The sequence below is a fragment of the Triticum aestivum genome, chromosome 6A (genome assembly GCF_018294505.1).
Source record: "Triticum aestivum cultivar Chinese Spring chromosome 6A, IWGSC CS RefSeq v2.1, whole genome shotgun sequence".
Lineage (NCBI taxonomy): Eukaryota > Viridiplantae > Streptophyta > Magnoliopsida > Poales > Poaceae > Triticum > Triticum aestivum.
In genome coordinates this window covers 292529227-292550788 of record NC_057809.1, presented here as the reverse complement: position 1 = coordinate 292550788, position 21562 = coordinate 292529227, and positions in this window count along the sequence as shown.

Below are 21562 nucleotides of genomic sequence, written 5' to 3'. Positions count from 1 at the left end.
CACGTACTGTTCGTGTGCATTTTAGTATCTCTACATATGCTGATTATGTTGATTGTGATGTGGTACCTATGCAAGCATGTTCCTTATTACTTGGTAGACCATGGCAATTTGATAAAAATTCTGTACACCATGGTAGAAACAATCACTATACTCTTGTTCATAAGGATAAAAATATTACTTTGCTTCATGACTCCTGATTCCATTTTGAAAGATGATATTAATAGAGCTAATAAAGCACAACAGGAGAAGAATAAGAGTGAAAATCAGATTGTGGCAAAAGAATTTGAGCGACAAATGAAGCCTAATAATAAACCATCTAGTGTTGCTTCTGAAATTAAATTGAAAAGTGCATGTTTATTTGCCACCAAATCTGATATTGATGAGCTAGATTTCAGCAAATCTGTTTGCTATGCTTTTGTGTGCAAAGAGGCATTATTTTCATTCGAGGACGTGCCTTCCTCTTTGCCTCCTGCTGTCACTAACATTTTGCAGGAGTTCGCTGACGTTTTTCCACAAGACGTGCCACCGGGATTACCGCCTATTCGAGGGATTGAGCATCAGATCGACTTAATTCCCGGTGCTTCACTGCCAAACCGTGCACCATACCGTACCAATCCAGAGGAGACGAAGGAGATTATGCGTCAAGTACAAGAGCTTCTCGACAAAGGTTATATACGCGAATCCCTTAGTCCTTGTGTTGTTCCTATTATTCTAGTGCCGAAAAAGGATGGTACATCACGTATGTGTGTTGATTGTAGAGGCATTAATAATATTACTATTCGTTATCGTCATCCTATTCCTAGGCTAGATGATATGCTTGATGAATTGAGTGGCTCTACAATATTCTCCAAAGTTGATTTGCGTAGTGGCTACCATCAAATTCGTATGAAATTGGGAGATGAATGGAAAACAGCATTTAAAACTAAGTTTGGATTATATGAGTGGTTAGTCATGCCTTTTGGGTTAACTAATGCACCTAGTATTTTCATGAGATTAATGAACGAAGTTTTACGTGCTTTCATTGGACGATTTGTGGTAGTTTACTTTGATGACATATTGATTTATAGCAGATCTTTGGAGGAACATTTGGAACATTTACGTGCTGTTTTTATTGCTCTACGTGATGCGCGTTTGTTTGGTAACCTTGGGAAGTGCACCTTTTGCACCGACCGAGTATCTTTTCTTGGCTATGTTGTTACTCCACAGGGAATTGAAGTTGATAAAGCCAAGATTGAAGCTATTGAGAGTTGGCCGCAGCCCAAAACGGTCACACAAGTGAGGAGTTTTCTTGGCCTCGCTGGATTCTATAGGCGTTTTGTGAGAGATTTCAGCACCATTGCTGCACCTCTCAATGAGCTTACAAAGAAAGTTGTGCCTTTTCTTTGGGGTACCGCACAGGAAGAAGCCTTCACGGTATTGAAAGATAAGTTGACACATGCTCCTTTACTCCAACTTCCTGATTTTAATAAGACTTTTGAGCTTGAATGTGATGCTAGTGGAATTGGATCAGGAGGTGTGTTATTACAAGATGGCAAACCTGTTGCATACTTTTCTGGAAAATTGAGTGGGCCTAGTCTGAATTATTCTACTTATGATAAAGAATTATATGCTCTTGTTCGGACTTTAGAAACATGGCAACATTATTTATGGCCCAAAGAATTTGTTATACATTCTGATCATGAATCATTGAAACATATTAAAAGTCAAGCTAAACTGAATCGTAGACATGCTAAATGGGTTGAATTCATTGAGACTTTCCCTTATGTCATTAAACACAAGAAGGGAAAAGAAAATGTTATTGCTGATGCTTTGTCTCGTCGCTATACTATGCTTTCACAACTTGACTTCAAAATATTTGGTTTGGAGACCATCAAAGATCAATATGTGCATGATGATGATTTTAAAGATGTAATGCATAATTGTAAAGAAGGAAGAATGTGGAACAAGTTTGTTGTTAACGATGGATTTGTGTTTCGTGCTAACAAGCTATGCATTCCAGCTAGCTCCGTTCGTCTTTTGTTGTTGCAGGAGGCGCATGGAGGAGGATTAATGGGACACTTTGGCGTGAAGAAGACGAAGGACGTACTTGCTACACATTTCTTTTGGCCAAAGATGAGACGGGATGTTGAGCGTTTTATTGCTCGCTGCACTACATTTAACATTGAGCTGCCTGCAGATTTTGGGGTTAGTCCCACTTTTAACATTGCAGATTTGAAGCCTTATTTGGGTGAGGAAGATGAACTTCCGTCGAGGACGACTTCATTTCAAGAAGGGGAGGCTGATGAGGACATCAATACAATTGTTACACCCACAGCCCCTGCTGCTATACATACTGGACCAATTACTAGAGCTCGTGCACGCCAACTAAATTACCAGGTACTTTCGTTTCTTGGTAATGATTCTATTGTTCATGAGAATATGATGCTGCCTAAATTGGATACATTTGTTTTGCTTACAAATGAAGGGCCTAGCTTGGAGAAGAATGAACATTGGAGCAAGAACAAGCATGGAGATGATGGCATGCGCAAGGGAAACAAGAACGGAGTTACAAGTGATGATTTCAGGACTTTGAAGCCACCATAATGGGTGCATGAAGCCTTGGACGAAATATACAAGACGCCACTTCATAAATTTCGTCCCGAGGCTATTTTAGGTGCTGCGTCACCTTATTATTGGGCCAGGCCCATGTAATTTCGAAATACATAAGTATAGGCTATTTTTAGAGTCCGTATGTGTGGGGAAACAAGAGATAGGGTTGATTTCGGACCCCTCCACCAAGGGCCACGAAATTCCCCCCCTCTTCCTCCATATATACAGCCCTTAGGGCATCGTTTAGACTTTGGGTTTTGTTTAGATTAAAAGTTCGCCATAGCTGCAACTTCGCGTACTTCGTTTGTGTTCAACGACCAGACAAAGGCGTCACAGAACCCCACCTTGATCAATAAAGCTTTCATCTTATATTCGCAATATCCAGATTGCAATCTTAGTTTCTTGCTTGTTCTTCGTTTGCTCGCAGGAAACAGACCCTCGTGGTCAGGTTGATCGTGCTCCGGCGTGGTCAATAACCTCTCGGAGTTGGTTTAGCGATTGCTAAGGCGCGACGTCCTCGCACGTTCGTAGTCGGATCGTGAAAGTCGACTTCCACCAAAGCGATATCCATCATCTCATCGAAAGACGGGACACCTTTGCCTCTATCAAAAATCCAAGAAGCACTTTGTTGCTCTCTTGGAACAACTTGGTGAAGCCAATGACATGATCGAGGCTCACAAAGACACCATCTCTAAGATGGAAGGGCATAGTCGTGACTATGCCGATGAGATTTCGGATCTTTCCAATGCTCTTGAGGAAGAGCGTGGTCTTCGTTTGGCTCTTGAGGAGTCACACAACGTTGATCATGCTAAGTTAAAGAAAGATTATGATCATGCCCTCATTGTTTCTCGTGTGCTAAATTCCGAGAAGGCCAAACTCGGGGTCGATCTTGCTAGACTCACACAGGAGTATGATATACTTGACAAGGCCCACAAGGCCTTGAAGGGTATTCATGCTAGTCTCAAGGAGTCTCATGATCAACTCCAAGTGAAGCTAACTAAGGAGAAAGCAACTTTTCCTCATATGGTTTTAATTGATAATGCAAATGCTACTAACACGTGTTGTGAGCATATACATCTTGTTGAGGAAAATGCGAAGTTGAAGGAGAAACTTGAGAAAGGTCTTGTGACTTGCATACAAGGCAAGAAGAACCTCAACGATCTCTTGATCAACCAAAAGGGAGGTGTGGCCAAGGAAGGGGTTGGGTACGTGCCCGACTCCAAGAACAAGAAGAAGAATGACAAGACCAAATGACCTCCTCCCCTCATGCAAACCTTTGTGAGGGAGGGAGAGAGTGCCCCTGAGGAGAAGAAGAAGAACAATGTCAAGAAGGGAAATGTCACCTCTCCCAACAAAGCCGGCGATTTTAATCCTTCTTATGTGTTATGCCGTGCTAGTGATGGGCATGTTTATGCCAAATTTGTTGGTTCTCTTCATGAATACATTGAATGGTCTATTTGGGTTCCTAAGACCCTTGTTACTAACATCAAAGGACCCATTACAAAATGGGTACCTAAAACCAAGCATTGATCTCTTGTAGGTGTTTGCTTCCGGTGGTGGATCATGGTTGCTTGATAGCGGAGCTACAAATCATATGACCGGAAGCAAGGACTTGGTGGTGGACGTGCACAAGGTTCCATCTATGCCCACCAATGTCGAGTGGGGTGACGCCTCATCTTCTAAGGTATTGGGACTTGGCAAGGTGGTCATCTCTCATGATCTCATGATCGAGAAGGTCATGCTTGTTGAGTCCCTTGCATCCAATTTACTTTCCGTTCGTCAACTTGCAATCATGGGCTTTGCCACTTTCTTTGATATCGATACCATGGCCCTCTTGTGGAGCAAGACTCTTAAAGTAGCCTTTGTTGGGCATGTCGAGAATGGACTATATGTGATTAAATTTTCGGAGCGACCCACTAAGACCGGGACATGCCTAATGGCTAAAGTTGATGTGGGATGGCTTTGGCATCGCCGTTTAGCCCATGTCAATATGAGATCTTTGCAAAGTCTCCTCAAAGGGGACCATGTCCGTGGACTAACGAATGTTAGTTTTGCTAAAGATCGTGCTTGCAGTGCCTGTATCGAAGGAAAGCTACATGAGAAGGCTCACCCTCCCACGACTATCATTTATTCAAAGAGGCCTTTGGAGCTCCTTCACATGGATCTCTTTGGGCCTCCATCCTTCGATAGTCTTGGAGGTAGGAAGTATTGCTTGGTGATTGTGGATGACTACTCAAGGTACACGTGGGTGTATTTCTTCAAGAGGAAGAGCGAGACCCAACAAACCGTCATTGACTTTGCAAATGAAGCACAATGTCAACACAATGCAAAGATCTTGACAATAAGAAGTGACAACGGCATCGAGTTCAAGAACTACACCTTGGATGAGTTTCTTAGTGATGAGGGAATCAAGCATCAATATTCCGCACCCTACACCCCTCAACAAAACGGTGTTGCGGAGAGGAAGAACCGGACGTTGATGGACGCGACAAGGACCATGATGGCGGAGTTCAAGTCTCCGTACAACTTTTGGGCCAAAGCCATCAACACCGCGTGTCATGCATCAAATCGGCTCTACCTCCGCAAGGGCTTGAACAAGACTCCATGTGAAATACTCACCGGTAACAAGCCCAACCTCAAGTACTTCCGGGATTTCGGGTGTAAGTGTTTCATTCTCAAGAAAGGTGTTCGGTTGTCTAAATTTGAGGCTAGAGCTTATGAGGGCATATTTGTTGGTTATGCTACAAACTCTCATGCTTACCGTGTCCTCAATAAATCCACGGGACTTATTGAGGAGACGTGTAACGTGGAGTTTGATGAGAATAACGGCTCCCAACTGGAGCAAAGTGGCACTTGTGATGTAGGTGATGAAATTCCTCCTCAAGCCATAAGAAGAATGGGTGTTGGTTTCATCCTACCCATTGAGGAACCCCTTGTGGCCGAAGGAGAAGGACAATGCTCCACTCAAGAGGAGCCATCACCAACCCAAGGCCCACACGCTTTCGAAGAACAAAGTGAAGGCCCTCAACCTCATGAACAAGACCAAGGGCTAGATCATACTCAAGACGGTGTGGACACACCAAGTGATACCCAAGGTCAAGTTCTCTCCCCCGAGCAAGTTCAAGATCAAGAACAAGTTCATGACGGCGCTCAAGATGATCAAGTAACCGCTCCTCAACTCACCACCGAGGAGGAATTAGAGCGTCGTGCTGCCAAGGTTGCTTCCAAGCTCTCCAACAAGGATCATCTCATGACGAATGTGCTTGGAAGCTTAAGAAAGGGGGTAAGCACTCGTAGACAATTAGCAAATTATTGTGAGCATCACGCGTTTGTCTCTTGTGTGGAACCCCACAAGGTCTATGAGGCGCTAGAAGATCCGGATTGGCTCAATGCCATGCACGAAGAACTCAACAACTTCGAGCGCAACAAAGTGTGGAGATTGGTGCCAAGGCCAACGGGGAACCACAATGTCATTGGAACCAAGTGGATATTCAAGAACAAGCAAGATGCCCATGGGATTATCATTTGCAACAAGGCTCGTTTGGTAGCACAAGGCTACTCCCAAGTCGAGGGTATCGACTACGGTGAAACCTTTGCTCCCGTTGCTCGTCTTGAATCCATTCGCATGTTGATTGCATATGCTTCTCATCATAACTTTAAGTTACAACACATGGATGTGAAGAGTGCTTTTCTTAATGGTCCCATTAATGAATTGGTGTACGTCAAGCAACCCCCCGGGTTCGAGGATCCCTACTTTCCCTATCATGTGTATCAACTCGATAAGGCACTCTATGGCCTTAAACAAGCCCCACGTGCGTGATATGACCACCTTACCGAGTTGTTACAAGACCGTGGTTTTGAAGTTGGGCTAATCGACCCCACTCTTTTTACTAAGAAGGTCAAAGGGGAGTTGTTTGTGTGCCAATTATATGTTGATGATATTAGCTTTGGTTCTCCTAACAAAGCTTTCAATGAGGAATTTTCCGCTCTCATGACCTCAAAGTTCAAGATGTCCTCCATGGGAGAGTTGAAGTTCTTTCTAGGGTTCGAAGTGAAGCAAAGAAGAGAAGGAACATTCATCAATCAATCCAAATACACTCAAGACATGCTCAAGAGATTCAAGCTAAGTGGCGTCAAGCCGTCTTCCACTCCAATGCCCACCAAGTGCCAACTTGACTTAGATCCCAATGGTAAAGTGGTGGATCAAAAGGTATATCGTTCCATGATTGGATCCTTGCTTTACCTTTGTGCATCTAGACCGGACATCATGTTGAGTGTGGGAATTTGTGCACGATTTCAAGCCGCACCTAAGGAAAGTCACTATGTGGCAGTCAAACGAATCTTTCGATATTTGTCTCATACCCCAAACTTTGGCTCATGGTACCCAAGAGGATCAAACTTCAAGCTTGTAGGGTACTCGGATTCCGGTTGGGCGGGAGACAAAGTGGATAGGAAGTCCACTTTCGGAGGGTGCCAATTCCTTGGTTGCTCTTTGGTAAGTTGGTCTTCCAAAAAGCAAAGTTGTGTGTCTCTCTCGTCCACTGAAGCGGAGTATGTTGCGGCCGGTAGTTGTTGTGCACAACTCTTATGGATGAGGCAAAATTTAAAGGATTATGGTGTCACTTGTGACAAAGTGCCTCTTTGGTGTGACAATGAAAGTGCCATCAAGATCTCTCTCAACCCGGTGCAACACTTCAAGACAAAGCATATTGAGATCCGGTATCACTTCATCCGGGATCACATTAGGCGAGGAGAGATCAAGCTCAACTACGTCAACACTCATGATAACCTTGCAGATATCTTCACGAAGCACTTGGATGAAGCAAGATTTCGCGAGTTAAGGCATGAGCTAAATATCATTGATTCGAGCAATGTTGCTTGAACCCTTGCACACCCCACCATACTCAACGTGTTGTCCTATTTAGATGTAGGCATGGACATAGGGGGAGTGATGTTCTCTCAATGAACTCTCCCTCCCCCCATTATGCATAAATCAATCAAGTCTTTCACATTAGCCATATTTGATGGTACTTGTGCTTCAAAGACAAGTTTTGGTCATGGACCCAAGGATAATTCTTCGCGGTGCCATACCAATTGACTCAAACATAGGTGGCTACGGCCACCGCCCTCTCTTTTGGAGAGGTGGTGTCTCATGGTTGGTTCGTTTGTCGTGTGCCTTTCTGGTTTTGTGTGTTGCGTGGCCTTGTGGTGTTGTGTTGGCTCGGAGTGCTTTGTGCAAAGATCCAGTTTTTCATGCTCAAAACATGCATCTTCTTGAGCCCACGGTACTACCGCGTCTGGGCGCGGTACTACCGCTTTGGGAGGCACGGTACTACCGCGCCACAGCACGGTACTACCGCTCTGGTGCGGTACTTCGGAAATACCGCACCGTGCGGTACTACCGTGTCTGGGCATGGTACTACCGCACCGTCAAGGGCGCTTGGGGGTTATGACTCGGGCAGGGGAGTTACAACTCCCCATACCCATTCATTGTCTCTCTCTCCACGTCTCCCTCTCAAGAACGGTGCCGGAGACCCTCGCCGGATCTCCGTCTCCGGCCACTCTCCTCGGATTCCGACCGGTGGGATCGTTCCCCACCACTTCCTCTTGCCATGGACCAAGGTTTTTCCCCAAATCCCTCTTTTTCTGGGCTGTTCTCTTGCTTCTAGGCTTTTGGGGAGAAACTTGTTGTTCTTGAGATTTTAGGCCAAATCTATGCAAGAGTAGGATGTAGGAGAGTCGTGATGCGTAGGAAACATACTTGATATGTTGTCTTGTGGTAGCTTTGTCCTACCGTAGTACCGCCGTGGTTGCGCAGGCTCTCTCAGATTTGAACCTGTTCAGATCTGACGCGGTGCGGTACTACCGTGCCCGATGTGCGGTACTACCGCTCTCGTGGTACTACCCCCCGTCAGGCGCGGTACTACCATACCGTGCGGTACTACCGCTCCGCAGACGCGGTACTACCACGCCGACCGCGGTGCTAAGGTCGTACTACCGCTCCTACACCCGGTACTACCGTGATCTTGCATGGTACTACCGTGTCTAAGAGCCGTACTACTCTCTTAGCTCCGCAGCTCTTGGCAGTACTACCGTAGGGATCAAATCTCTCTCTAGGCATGTATCATGTGTGCTTTCTACTTGTTTCACTTGCTTTGTTGTGGTCTTTGCATTAATCTCTCTTGGCTGTTGTGGGTGTTTTTGCATTCTGTATCTCAGGTGGTGGCTCTCGCCGTTCCAATCCCAGTCATGACACTGGCTCCAAGCGTCTGCGCAACCCCCAAGATGAAGCCCCAGAGGGCTCCAATGCCCCCAAGCGCAGTGTCAAGTCCACTGCCAGCAAGCAAAAGGAACCGGCTAAGGGCATGGACGAGATTTCAACCTCTGAGTATGTCGAGCGCCGGAAGATCAATCCCTATGTGAATCCTCGGGCTAGCCTCAGAGGCACCGAGTTGTTCTGGACCAAGCATCAGGCTCTCATCTATCTGGATGTGATCAAGAACAAGCAGAATACCTACGTGGATGTCAAGTGGATAGACATGCATCACCTGTGGAAAGACAAGTTTCGTGACTATTTTGGAGAGGCTCTGGACTAGGTGGAGCAGTTTGCTATTGAGCCGGTGATCTCCTTTCACCTTGACTATGACCCTGAGCTTATCTGTCAGTTCTTTGCCTCAGTGTACTTTCATCCCGGGGAGGAGCGGATGATGACTTGGATGACCAATGGCCGTCAGCTGTCAGCTACATAGAAAGAGTTCATGGATCTGCTGCACATTCCTGATGACGGGCTTCACACCCTCGTTGGCGTCCGCCCCCATGCCAACTCTGAGTCTGCCAACAAGAACCAGCTTGAGCCCTTCCTTGTTGAGAAGGTACTCCCCAATGGGAAGTCATCTTGGGTGTTGAACTCCATTCTGGATATCATGCATCGCATCTTCCGCAACACTCTGTTCCCACGCATTGGCGACAAGGACAAGGTTCATGCATATCCAGTGGACATGTTGCTCTTGTGTGTAGAGGCACGTACTTCTCAAAGTCAGCCACTTGATGTCTCTCACATCATGTGGTGTGAGCTTCGGTTTGCGGTGTTCACTCGCAAGGTTCCTATCTATGGACCATACCTGTTTCTGCTGCTCTCCACTACTTGGGAGAAGACGTATCCAGGTGATGAGTTCCTTGCTCCAGACTGGATTCGACATGAGTCCATCAGCCTCCAAGTCAAGCCCAACTGGGCCAACACCACTACTCGTGCTGAGGCATCTTCTGCTAGGAGGGCTGCTGGTGAGGGGGAGGTTGCTGCTGCTGAGACTACTGCTGAGGACCGTGCTGCTAGGTCCACCACTTCTTCCTCTGAGCCATCATGGGCCAAGAAGCTGAAGGACAAGATGAAGACTCTCTTCTGCATGCAGGCGAAGGGACAGTACAGGGCTCACGTGACTGACAAGGAGAGTCGCCGCCGTGACAAGAAGGTGATGAGGCTCTTTGGAGAGGATGTGTCTGGCGGGTCTAAGGACGTCATCACACATGAGGCTGCCTGGATGTCTAAGCAGGGCTACAAGTGGACCAGTTCAGAGGATGACATGGAGGAGACTATCCCCGCCGCTGAGTCTGACGAGGAGCATGAGGAACAGTGGGACGACTTCTCTGCCTGAGCCACCCCGTGTGTGTAGGTGTCCTCTCTGCCTTTTTGGCGTCTCGATGCCAAAGGGGGAGAGAGTGTAGGGATTTGCGTTGTGTCGTGCTTGGTGTGTTTGTTTGCTTTGTCATTTGGACCTCGTTTGCCTCGTTTGCTTTAGTTCGGTTTGTGCTTCCGAGACCTTTCCTCCATATGGTGTAAGACATATGCACTCTATCTATCTTAGTTATCTTATGTTTGTACTTTCTTGTCTAGTGATAAATTTGCCTTGTCTCTGTAATATAGGGGGAGCTCGGTTCCTAGTATTCGTGCTCATCTAGGTGGCACACATTTAGGGGGAGCCCGCCTATATTATGGAGAGGAGGGGTTTGCTTTTACTCAATAGTATTTTTCCTTGTGCAAATCCCGTTTTGTCATCAATCCACCAAAAAGGGGGAGATTGTAAGGACATATTTATCACTAAGTGTTTTGGTGATTGATGACAACGCATTTGCGGACTAATCGTGTGCCATGAGTTTTCCAGACTCTTCTCTGCTAGGCACAAGACGATTGGGTGCCCCTCGAAGACTGACGAAGATGGCGTCTTTTCTACGTTTCTTTTTGGTGGATTTGAGTCGTAGGAAAGCCGTACTATTAAGAGGGGGTCCGCGTTGGAAAGGTTTGGGTGGAATCATCATGTACACGTCTCCTTTTATCCCCTCCTTCTTCCTTGGAGCTTCCTCCGTTTTTCCTGCCTCCTTTGACTGGCTGTTGTTGTGGTTGCGGTAGTACTGCTCCTGGATCAACGGTAGTATCGTGGGCATCCACGGTAGTACCGCGCGGTGGCGCGGTAGTACCGCTGGTGCTCATGGTAGAACCGCTCCCCTGGAGCCGCACTACCGCTGCCCACCAGGCTAGTGCCGCCCCTTTGTGGTAGTAGGAGCGGATGTAATTTTTTACATCCGCACCTGCCGCGGTAGTACCGCTTTCGCCGTGCGGTAGTACCGCGCTATGCGGTCAGGCAGTAGTACCGCCCCTCGGCAGTACTACCGTGTCGAGTTTTTGCTACTTCCGTTTTTTTGTGGAAGTAGGCACGGAAGTTCCCCTTCCCCCTGGACGGGACTTTTGCCTTACGGTAGTACCGCATTGGGGGCACGGTAGTACCGCGCGTGTGAAGTACCGCCCCCAACTTGCGTCTGTTTCCCTGGCTGGGGTCGCGGCAGTACCGTGGGACGGTACGGTAGTACCGCACTGCCGTGCGATAGTACCGCTTGGTTGCAAGCAGTAGTATCGCGCAGCCTTGCGGTAGTACCGCTGGCCAGGCGCGGTAGTACCGCTGGCCGCGGGCTGGTTGGTGGGTAACGGTTGGATCTTTTCCACACACTATATAAAGGGTCTCCTTCTTCCCCGTTGACTCATCTCTTCCACCATTAAAGCTCCATTATTGCTCCAAGCTCCATTTTCGCCCGATCTCACTCCCTAGCCAACCAAACTTATTGATTTGCTCGAGAGTGGTTGAGAAGGCCCCGATCTACACTTCCACCAAGAGATATTTGATTCCCCCTACTAATCCCTTGCGGATCTTGTTACTCTTGGGTGTTTGAGCATCCTATACGGTTGAGGTCACCGCGAAGCCATAGTCCATTGTGGTGAAGCTTCATGGTGTCGTTGGGAGCCTCCAATTGAGTTGTGGAGATTGCCCCAACCTCGTTTGTAAAGGTTCGGTCGCCGCCTCCAAGGGCACCAATAGTGTAATCACGGCATCTCGCATTGTGTGAGGGCGTGAGGAGATTACGGTGGCCCTAGTGGCTTCTTGGGGAGCATTGTGCCTCCACACCGCTCCAACGGAGACGTACTTCCTCTCAAAGGTAAGGAACTTCAGCAACACATCCTCGTCTCCACCGTCTCCACTCTTGGTTATCTCGTGCCTTTACTTGTGTAGCTTATTTGTTTCATATATCTTGCTTGCTTGTGTTCCTATTCATGTTGCATCATATAGGTTGCTCATCTAGTTGCATATCTAGACAACCTACTTTGATGCAAAGTTTAAATTGCTAAAGAAAAGCTAAAAATTATTAGTTGCCTATTCACCCCCCCTCTAGTCAACCATATCGATCCTTTCAATAACACCGGTATGACGGAAACTAGGGTGACAAGAGTGGAACAAAACACTAAGGAAAAGGCCTAGCCTTCTAATATCTCAACATATCCATGTTCCAAACATGGAACAACCTGCAAGACACCTGCAACTAGCAACGCTATAAGAGGAGCTAAGCAAAAGCGGTAACATAGCCAAACAATGGTTTGCTAGGAAGGTGGGTTAGACGCTTAACATGGCAATATGGGAGGCATGATAAACATGTGGTAGGTAGCGCGACATAGCGATAGAGCGAACAACTAGCAAGCAAAGATAGAAGTGATATCGGGGGTAATGATCATCTTGCCTGCAAAGTTCTCAGGGTTGTTGGAAGCTTGGTCCTCGTAAACGTACTCAAGAGGATCCTCGTTCACGAACTCGTCTCTTGGCTCTTCCCAAAGCAAGAACGCAAGCAATGGAACAACAATCAATCACGGTGCAATGCACAAGCAACATGATGCAAGACATGACATGGGATGCAAGGTATGATGTGGAATGCATATGGGTACTCTGAAAGGGAAAATATGACCATGGCATCAACTTGGCAAACCAAGCATGCCACTGGAAAGGTTAGGACATTTCAGTCGAAATCGATATAAAGATCACCGAAAACGGATGCACGGTTTGCAAATGACGAGCAAAACAAGAACAAAGCAAAACTGTGCTTAACAGCATCATAGCACTTAAGATGCATCAAGAAACTATGCTACAACACTCCAACGTTGCAAAAAAGCACATGGCAGTGAAGTACAGGTGAATCTATACAAATCATGAACAATGAGCTCCTGCCAGAACTCTCTAGAACAAGCCTAAAACAGGATGGCAAAAATACGAATTTATAATACCTAAATAATTCATCCCCACTATTTTATTTTTCTTGACATGCAGCCTATCCACATCAGTAGTCCAGCCATATCAGCGCTCCACTACCAGCTTACATGAGGGACCCACCACCTATTAACCAGCATACACAATGACCACATCAGCATTCGGTTGCCTGGTACACACCACGTACTGATGCATACAAAATGCGCATTTTCCTATGCATCGGCAGTGAGTCCCGACCCTTCCCCTCCCCACCCATCTGCTCAATTAATGTCCCACCCATCTCTTAACTCCACCATCCGTGGCTTTCCCCAACTTTCTATTCATCTTCTCCACTAAAAAAACACAAGTAACAGATGGATCAGTTCTTCCATTTAAGCTTACATGTACGGTCATAGTCACAGGGATTTCGCCTAGGGAGGTTGGTCTTCCGAGGTGTTGGTGCATCCCGGCGGCGGAAGCACCCGCCTCTGCGGTGCTGCCAGCTTCCTCGCCTCCTCCTTCGCCCCCGTCGTTGTCCTTGGTGGCCTCCGTCGATCCCTGTTTCATCTGTAACTCCCTGCAGATGGAAGACGTGGAGAAGAGGTTGCAGCAAGCAATGGTGGCCTATACTGGTGGGTGAAATCACACCGGCCGCTGGGATCTCGCATGGAATGATGCTCTGCCCGGTGAATCAGCCATGGATTTGGCGCTGTGCTGGCCAGCTGCCTAGCCAGTGAACGCTTTCTTTTCGGCCTCGAAGGGCTGGGCTCATGGCGATGCCAGTTGGGCATCCGTTTCCTGCCATGGCATGCAGGAGCGTTGGATAGACCTCGAATGTGTATAAACATGAGTTAGCTTGGAATGGAAACTCTTATTTGTGGTTAGCGTACTACTCTAACATCACCTACACCAAAGGTCTCCTCTATCTCCTCAAATTCGAGCTATCTTTTTGAGTTAGGCTGGATTGAAAACTCTGATTTTCGTGTTGTTTGTAGGGAGCAATTTTTTGGAAGAGAGCTCTGTTCCGTCTCAATCAACCTCCTGCTGGAAGCAAATCCGATTAGTCTCTCACACCCTCATCCTCTCGAACTCAAGCACTTCCGGCAAGCATGTGTCGAGATATGAGTGATCGTGTGAATATCTCTGATTCGGTTGATTTTGATTAGAAGTGCTAAAAACTTCCTAATAAAATTCAGAGCATGGAGTATTCTTTATCCAACATCTGTACTACTTCACTCTGGATTTTTGTGCATGGATCACTGTGGCTCTGTGTTTTCTTACTAATCAACTCATTAGCCTTTTGAGACTTGGATAATTGTCATTTTGAGGAGCCCTCTTTCATGTATCTTGCCAAAGTAACACCCATGAATAGTTATCAGGATGTACGAACATGTGGAATTGTACTCCAGGATGAAGAGTTTTGTTTAGAGGATGGTTGTCATTTACAGTTTCTATCTCTCAGTCAGGGCCTGGATGGTTATTCCAGTTTTACAGCTAACCAACTAGGTGCTAGCAGCTATATGGCGTACTCTCAACCATATCCAAAAACATATCTGATTTACTTTATTATGTGATATAAACCGGCTCAGGCAGTGTTCAAAACTCTTCTTACTTTTTTTAGAAAAAGCAGGAATACCCTCGGCTTCTGCATCTGGACGATGCATACGACCAATTTATTAATTATTAACACAAGACCTTACAAAGTCGTACAACAGTAAGACCAAAGCCACCATCTCAGCAACCTCTGTCGCTACTCCTATCTAGCTGATGAAGGGGCGCTGATGGTCTGGGTCTAATACCAAACAGACCTCGCAGCCAAACCTAACATCTAAGACCTGAGGTCCCAACCAGGACTCCTTCCGGGTATGGGCATCCACCAGTCCGGCGTGCTACTCAACCAAGACGCCTGCCGGGTATGAGGCCGCCACAGCCACCTGCCACCTATCCATCTTCCGAGCTATACTGCTGCATCGGCCTTGCCCAGCCTCGCTACCGCCGACGCCACCACGATGACAGACGGCGTCGACCTCCTGCGCGTGTCCGCCACCAAACATTTGACGCCAAGCCTCTGCTGCTCCATGCCGCCAAGAGCCGCCGCCAAGAATATGTACAAAGAAACACTGCTCCACCGAAAGGGCGGCAGCACACCCGCACCCCTCACCTACAGACCCTCCCATCTGATCCCAAAGTCCTTGGCCCCGCCTCCAGGAAGGTAATGGTGCACGGGGCGCCGCAGACGCCGGATCCACAGTAAAAATATTTGTCCAATGAAATGTTTTTTTCCATTATCTTATTCTTGCCATTTCTATTTTTGGAATCTTGAACTAATAGCAAAATATTTCAGATAAAGTCCTTTTCATTTCTGATACTTATTGCAGTCACATTTCTCTGCTATGCTTACTGATAAAAGCTATGGATTTTTGGACCAGAACTATTTCCTCTGGCAATGTCATCGGGGCGTCAGCTCTCCATATTCTGCTATATATATATATATATATGCTATATATATATATATATATATATATATATATAATTTTCCTAAAGTTTCTACTCTACTGCAGTTTTCTAATAAGAAACTAATTGGTATTTTCTGTATAAGTAGCGCTTTTTATACAGCTATGACATCTACTTTTTTGTTGGTACAAATGATCATCCTTTACCTACGATGTTAGATATTATACTATTTGACCATTGCACATTGCTTCATTTGGTTGCACTGGTCCAGTTTTCATGCCGACTTTAGAGACAGGTAACAAAGGACTTCCAACTTCAATTGAAAGCCAACTCCGACGACATGGTAGATGCAAATTTCATTGGGATTCAGATCTACCCGTTTTGAGTTTAACTATTTGTCTTTCCTCTCATTGTTCCCTCCTTTCTATGACCCTCCTCTTGAAATATAAACGATGAGCTGACATCATGTTCATCCATGAAGAATGTATGAGTGTAATGTGTTCCATTACACAAATGGAAAATTGATGATGAATCAACAAAGTTGCTTCCCTTGAAATATCAAATATAAACATAGTTGTGGTTACATATTTTCTTTTACTGTTGGTCAACCCTCTTTGTTTGGCACCCATCATTATGATATTTTCATTGTACATAGTCTATCTCTGTGGACGTTAGTTGAGTTCATCTATGAAATAGATAAATAGGATTTATGTTCACATAAAAAATGACTTGAAATAACTGATTTTCCATGGAAAAACAAATATTTACAGCAAGTTGTACATGGATGTACCCGCAGCAACACGCGGGGAAATCATCTGGTGACAATCAGGTTACAGACTTAGCAGTATTTCATTGATCTTGATAGAAACAACATCATGTAGCAATGTTTAGAGCTAGCAAACAACATGCTACAGGAACATATTATGGCAATCAAAGGCATGGCATGCTAGTTCTAAAGGCAATGAACAAAACTCCCTCACTGAACTTGAGACAAAGGTGCACAGAAATGATGGTAGCATCAATGCAAACATGGCAAGTGATATGAACAGATTCAGACTTGGTAGAAAAACATGGCATGGCAGAAACAGATTCATGATAGCAACTTTGCAAGCTCATGCCACTCACCACAAAGCATTTCATGGCATCACAAGGTGACCAACAGTACGAATACACATTTATGAAGCTAACCATGGCAAGAGCAAGTTCATAGGGTGCATGGATCACTAGCAAAACACATGGAAAAAATGCACTTCATGTTAACAAACTACCAGCAACAACATTTAGCAAAAGTAGAGAATGGTAATGACAAGTTACACTACCCCATAATTACAACCAGAGGCACTAATAGATAGAGCATAACCATATCTTCAAAACACTCTTACTGAACTTCATCAAAATATGCATGGATCTACTTGTGGCAACAAGTCAACATAGCAACATAATGTAACAACAAAAGACTTGATAGAAAAACAAGTGTCTGAAATCAGCAACATCATGAGGCCTACATTGCATGCTTCTGCTAGTCACCACAGAGCTCATAAAAATACAAGGCTTGCACCACTATAAAGATGGCATGAAGATGCTCATAAAACATGTACACATGATGCACAAAGGATGCACACACAAAATGCTACGAAAATGACAATTCAGCAAGTTAAGATGAATTCCAGCAGACAACATCATTTAGCACTATTGCAATGATATGGACAGTAGCATGCATGCAAATGACACTAGCATGAAGAGCAACACGAGACGAACATATCGATATATCATATGCGCAAATCGGAGCTACGAGCATGGAGATATGGCAGGTAAAACATGTGCACATAAGATAGAAATTTGGGGACTTGAAGATATTTTCAACCTCAGATCTAGGGTTACGGACAGCACGCGAACCAAGGCGGCAAGAGTTTGCCGGAGACGAGGGAGATGGCTGGGGAAGGTTGGGGAGGTCGCCAGCGATGGTCGGGGCGGCGGATCCGGGCAGGGCCGGGGTGCTCCGGCGACAGGGGCCACGGAGGCGACGAGGAGTTGGCCGGAGACGACGGCCTCGGGCGTGCGAGGGCGGCACTGCTCCTTGCGGCGGGAAGCTCGGGGAACGGCGAGCGGCCCTAGCGGCGGAGGCGGCGGCCGGTGGCGAGGGCGGAGTGGCGCGCGCGGGCGGCGCGGGGGCGGGGGCGGAGACGCACGGGCCCGGAGGGCCAGCTCTGGGCCACGCGGGCCGCTGTGGCGGGCGAAAGTGGAGTACCACGTGGCGGTGGCCGATTCGTCCGGGGGCGGCGGCGGACGCGTCCGGCGCCAGCGGACGTGTCCGGCGCGGAGAGGAGGCGGTGGATCTAGGTTTTCGCCCGAAAATGGAGGGGGAGGGGCCTTTTTATAGGTAGAGGGAGCTAGGAGAGTCCAAATGAGGTGCGGTTTTCGCCCACACGATCGTGATCCGACGACTAATAGCATGGAGGGGGTTTGGATGGGCTAGTGGGCTGTTATGAAGGGGTGCTGGGCTGCAAAGAAAGAGGTGTTTCGATGGTTACAGGGTTAACCATTGGGGCAACAAACAACCTCAAAATGGAACGAAATTTGACAGGCGGCCTACCGGTGATGTACCAAGGCCACTCGACAAATATCAGCCCATTCCGAGAATTTTTTTCTCCCGCTCACGAAACGAGATTTGAGGGTGCAACCGGTGCATGTGTGAGTGTCGGATTCTGAAACGGACAACGAGGAAAATGACCGGATGGATGAGATGAACACGAATGCAAATGAGATGCACATGATGACATGAGATGAAATGCATGACATGAACAAAATGCAAAATGAATACAAAACCCAACCAAGAAAGATATAACATATCACATTGCCGGAAATGGCAAGAGTTGGAGTACAATTATGGAATGTTACATCCGGGATGTTACAACTCTCCACCGCTACAAGAGGATCTCGACCCGAGATCTAGGACTGAAAGAATTCCGGATATTCGGAATGGAAGTGATCCTCGCGCTCCCAAGTAGCTTCTCGTTTGGAATGGTGAGACCACTTAACTTTCAGGAATTTGATCGGCTTGTTGCGAGTTTTGCGCTCGGCTTCTTCAAGAATGGCAACGAGATGCTCATGATAAGACAAATCTTCTTGCAGGTCAATCTCTTCAAAATTGATTGTGCGCTCGGGTGCCTTGAAGCACTTACGAAGCTGTGACACATGAAACACATTGTGAACATTTGCGATGTTGGACGGGAGCTCAAGTTTATAAGCGAGGTTGCCTCTTTTGCCAATGTTTTTGAAAGGACCCACGTATCTCGGGGCAAGCTTCCCTTTGATACCGAAGTGTTGAGTGCCTTTCATGGGAGAGACGCGGAGGTAGACATGGTCTCCGATCTCAAAGGGAAAGTCACGGTGCTTGCTATCATAGTAACTCTTCTGATGTGATTGCATGGCTTTGAGATTTTCACGAATGACTTTACACATTTCTTCTGCTTCTATGATCAAGTCATTGCCAAGAAGTTGGCGTTCACCAGTCTCGAACCAATTGAGAGGAGTACGGCATATTCTGCCATATAGAATTTCGAATGGGGCCTTGCCAGAACTTGCCTGAAACTGTTGTTGTAGGAGAACTCGGCATATGGGAGACAATCTTCCCACTTCATACCGAAAGAGATGACACAAGCTCTGAGCATGTCTTCGAAGATTTGATTGACTCGCTCGGCTTGACCACTTGTTTGAGGATGGAAAGTCGTGCTGAAGCGAATGTTGGTGCCCATGGCCTTCTGGATGGAGTCCCAGAATTTGGAAGTGAAAATGCTTCCGCGGTATGAAGAGATCAATTGCGAAATTCCGTGCAGCGAGACAATTTTGGAGGTGTATAGCTCTGCCAACTGAGCTATCGTGATAGATTCTTTGGTTGGAAGGAAATGAGCCACTTTTCTAAGATTGTCGATGACATCAAAGATTAGCATCATTCCCATGCTTGGACTTAGGAAATCCAGTGACAAAGTCCATTTCGATATGATCAAACTTCCATTCTGGAATAGCAAGAGGTTGGAGGAGACTAGCTGGTCATTAGTGTTCTGCTTTCACCCTTCGGCAGACATCACATTCATTCACGAATTGAGCAATCTCTCGCTTCATTGGGGTCCACCAATATGACTGCTTGAGGTCATGGTACATCTTCGAACTGCCTGGATGAATGGAAAGAAGAGAATTGTGCGCTTTGTTCATTATGACCTTCCTTAGATCACCTTTAGGAACCACAATCCCATCCTCAAAGAATAAGGTGTCCTTGTCATCAATGCGATAGCACTTGTATTTGGATAAGCCCTTGGCAATACCGTGTTTCACCTTCTTCACCATGGTATCAAGGAGTTGTGCCTCACGAATTTGGTCTTCCAAAGTTGGAGTGACTTGAAGGTTGTCAAGAAAACCTTGAGGAACAACTTGGAGGTTGAGCTTGTGAAAAGCTTCACAAAGATCTAGTTGGAATGGTTTGAGAATTATGCTGTTGCAATAAGCCTTTTTGCTCAAAGCATCTGCAATCACATTCGCCTTGCCTAGAGTATATTCAATACTTGGATTGTACTTTTGAATCATTTTGACCGAACGAGTTTGCCGGAGGTTGAGGTTGGGTTGAGTGAAGATATATTTGAGGCTCTTGTGATTGGTGAAAATGTCCACTAGCCTTCCCAACAAGAGATGTCTCCATGTTATTAATGCATGGATGACTGCCGCCAACTCAAGATCGTGAGTGGGGTAGTTCCTTTCGTTTGGCTTCAACTGATGAGAAGAGTATAGGCCACAATTTTCTTCTCTTGCATTAACACGGCACTGAGACCTTGCAACGAGGCATTGCAGAAACATCGAATGGCTTGGACTCATCAGGAAGAGTTAGGACAGGAGCTGTGATGAGTTTATCTTTGAGAGTGTTGAAAGCAATGTCACACTCAGGAGTCCAGGAATACTTGACATGCTTCTGGAGGAGGTTGGAAAGAGGTTTAGCAATCTTTGAGAAATTCTCAACGAATCTTTGGCAGTAGCTTACAAGCCCAAGGAAACTACGAAGCTGCTTGACATTCTGAGGAGGTTCCCAGTTGACAATTGCAGAAACTTTTTCCGGATTAACAACAATGCCTTTGGCGGAGATGATGTGGCCAAGGTAAAGAACTTCATCAAGCCAAAACTCACATTTGTAGAACTTCACGTAGAATTGATACTCTCTGAGCTTGTCAAGCACCAATCGCAAATGTTTGGCATGATCCTTCTTGTTCTTGGAGAACACCAAGATATCATCGAGATACACCAGGACGAATTCATTGGTGTAGGGGTTGAAGATGAAGTTCATAATTTGAGAGAATGTTGGAGGGGTAATGGCAAGGCCGAAAGACATGACAGTATGTTCATAAGAACCAAAGCTTGTTTTGAATGTTGTCTTAGAGATATCTTCTTCACGAATGCGAATCTAATGATAACCCATACGGAGGTCAAGCTTGGAAAACACCTTTGCTCCTTTGAGTTGCTCGAATAGCTCATTGATATTGGGAAGTGGGTACTTATTCTTGATTGTCTTCTTGTTCAAAGGGTTGTAATCGATGCAAAGTCGGTCCGTGCCATCCTTCTTCTGGACAAAAAGAACACCACAACCCCACGGAGATGAACTTGGTCTGATCAGACCCGGACGCTCTTGTTCATCGAGCTATTTCTTCAATTCCTTCAGCTCCTTTGGTCCAAGCTTGTATGGACGCTTTCAAACGGGTTCAGTACCAGGCTCAAGATTGATAACGAACTCAACTGGCCAGTGAGGAGGCATACCCGAAAGTTCTTCTGGAAAGACATCTTGGTACTCACAAACAACTGGAATCTGAGAAATAGCGTCTAACTCTCCCTTCTCATTGAGAGAGAACAACTAAATGTTTCATCACAAGCGGCATAGATGACCACATCCTCAGAAGGGTGCGTCAATTTAATCTCCCTGG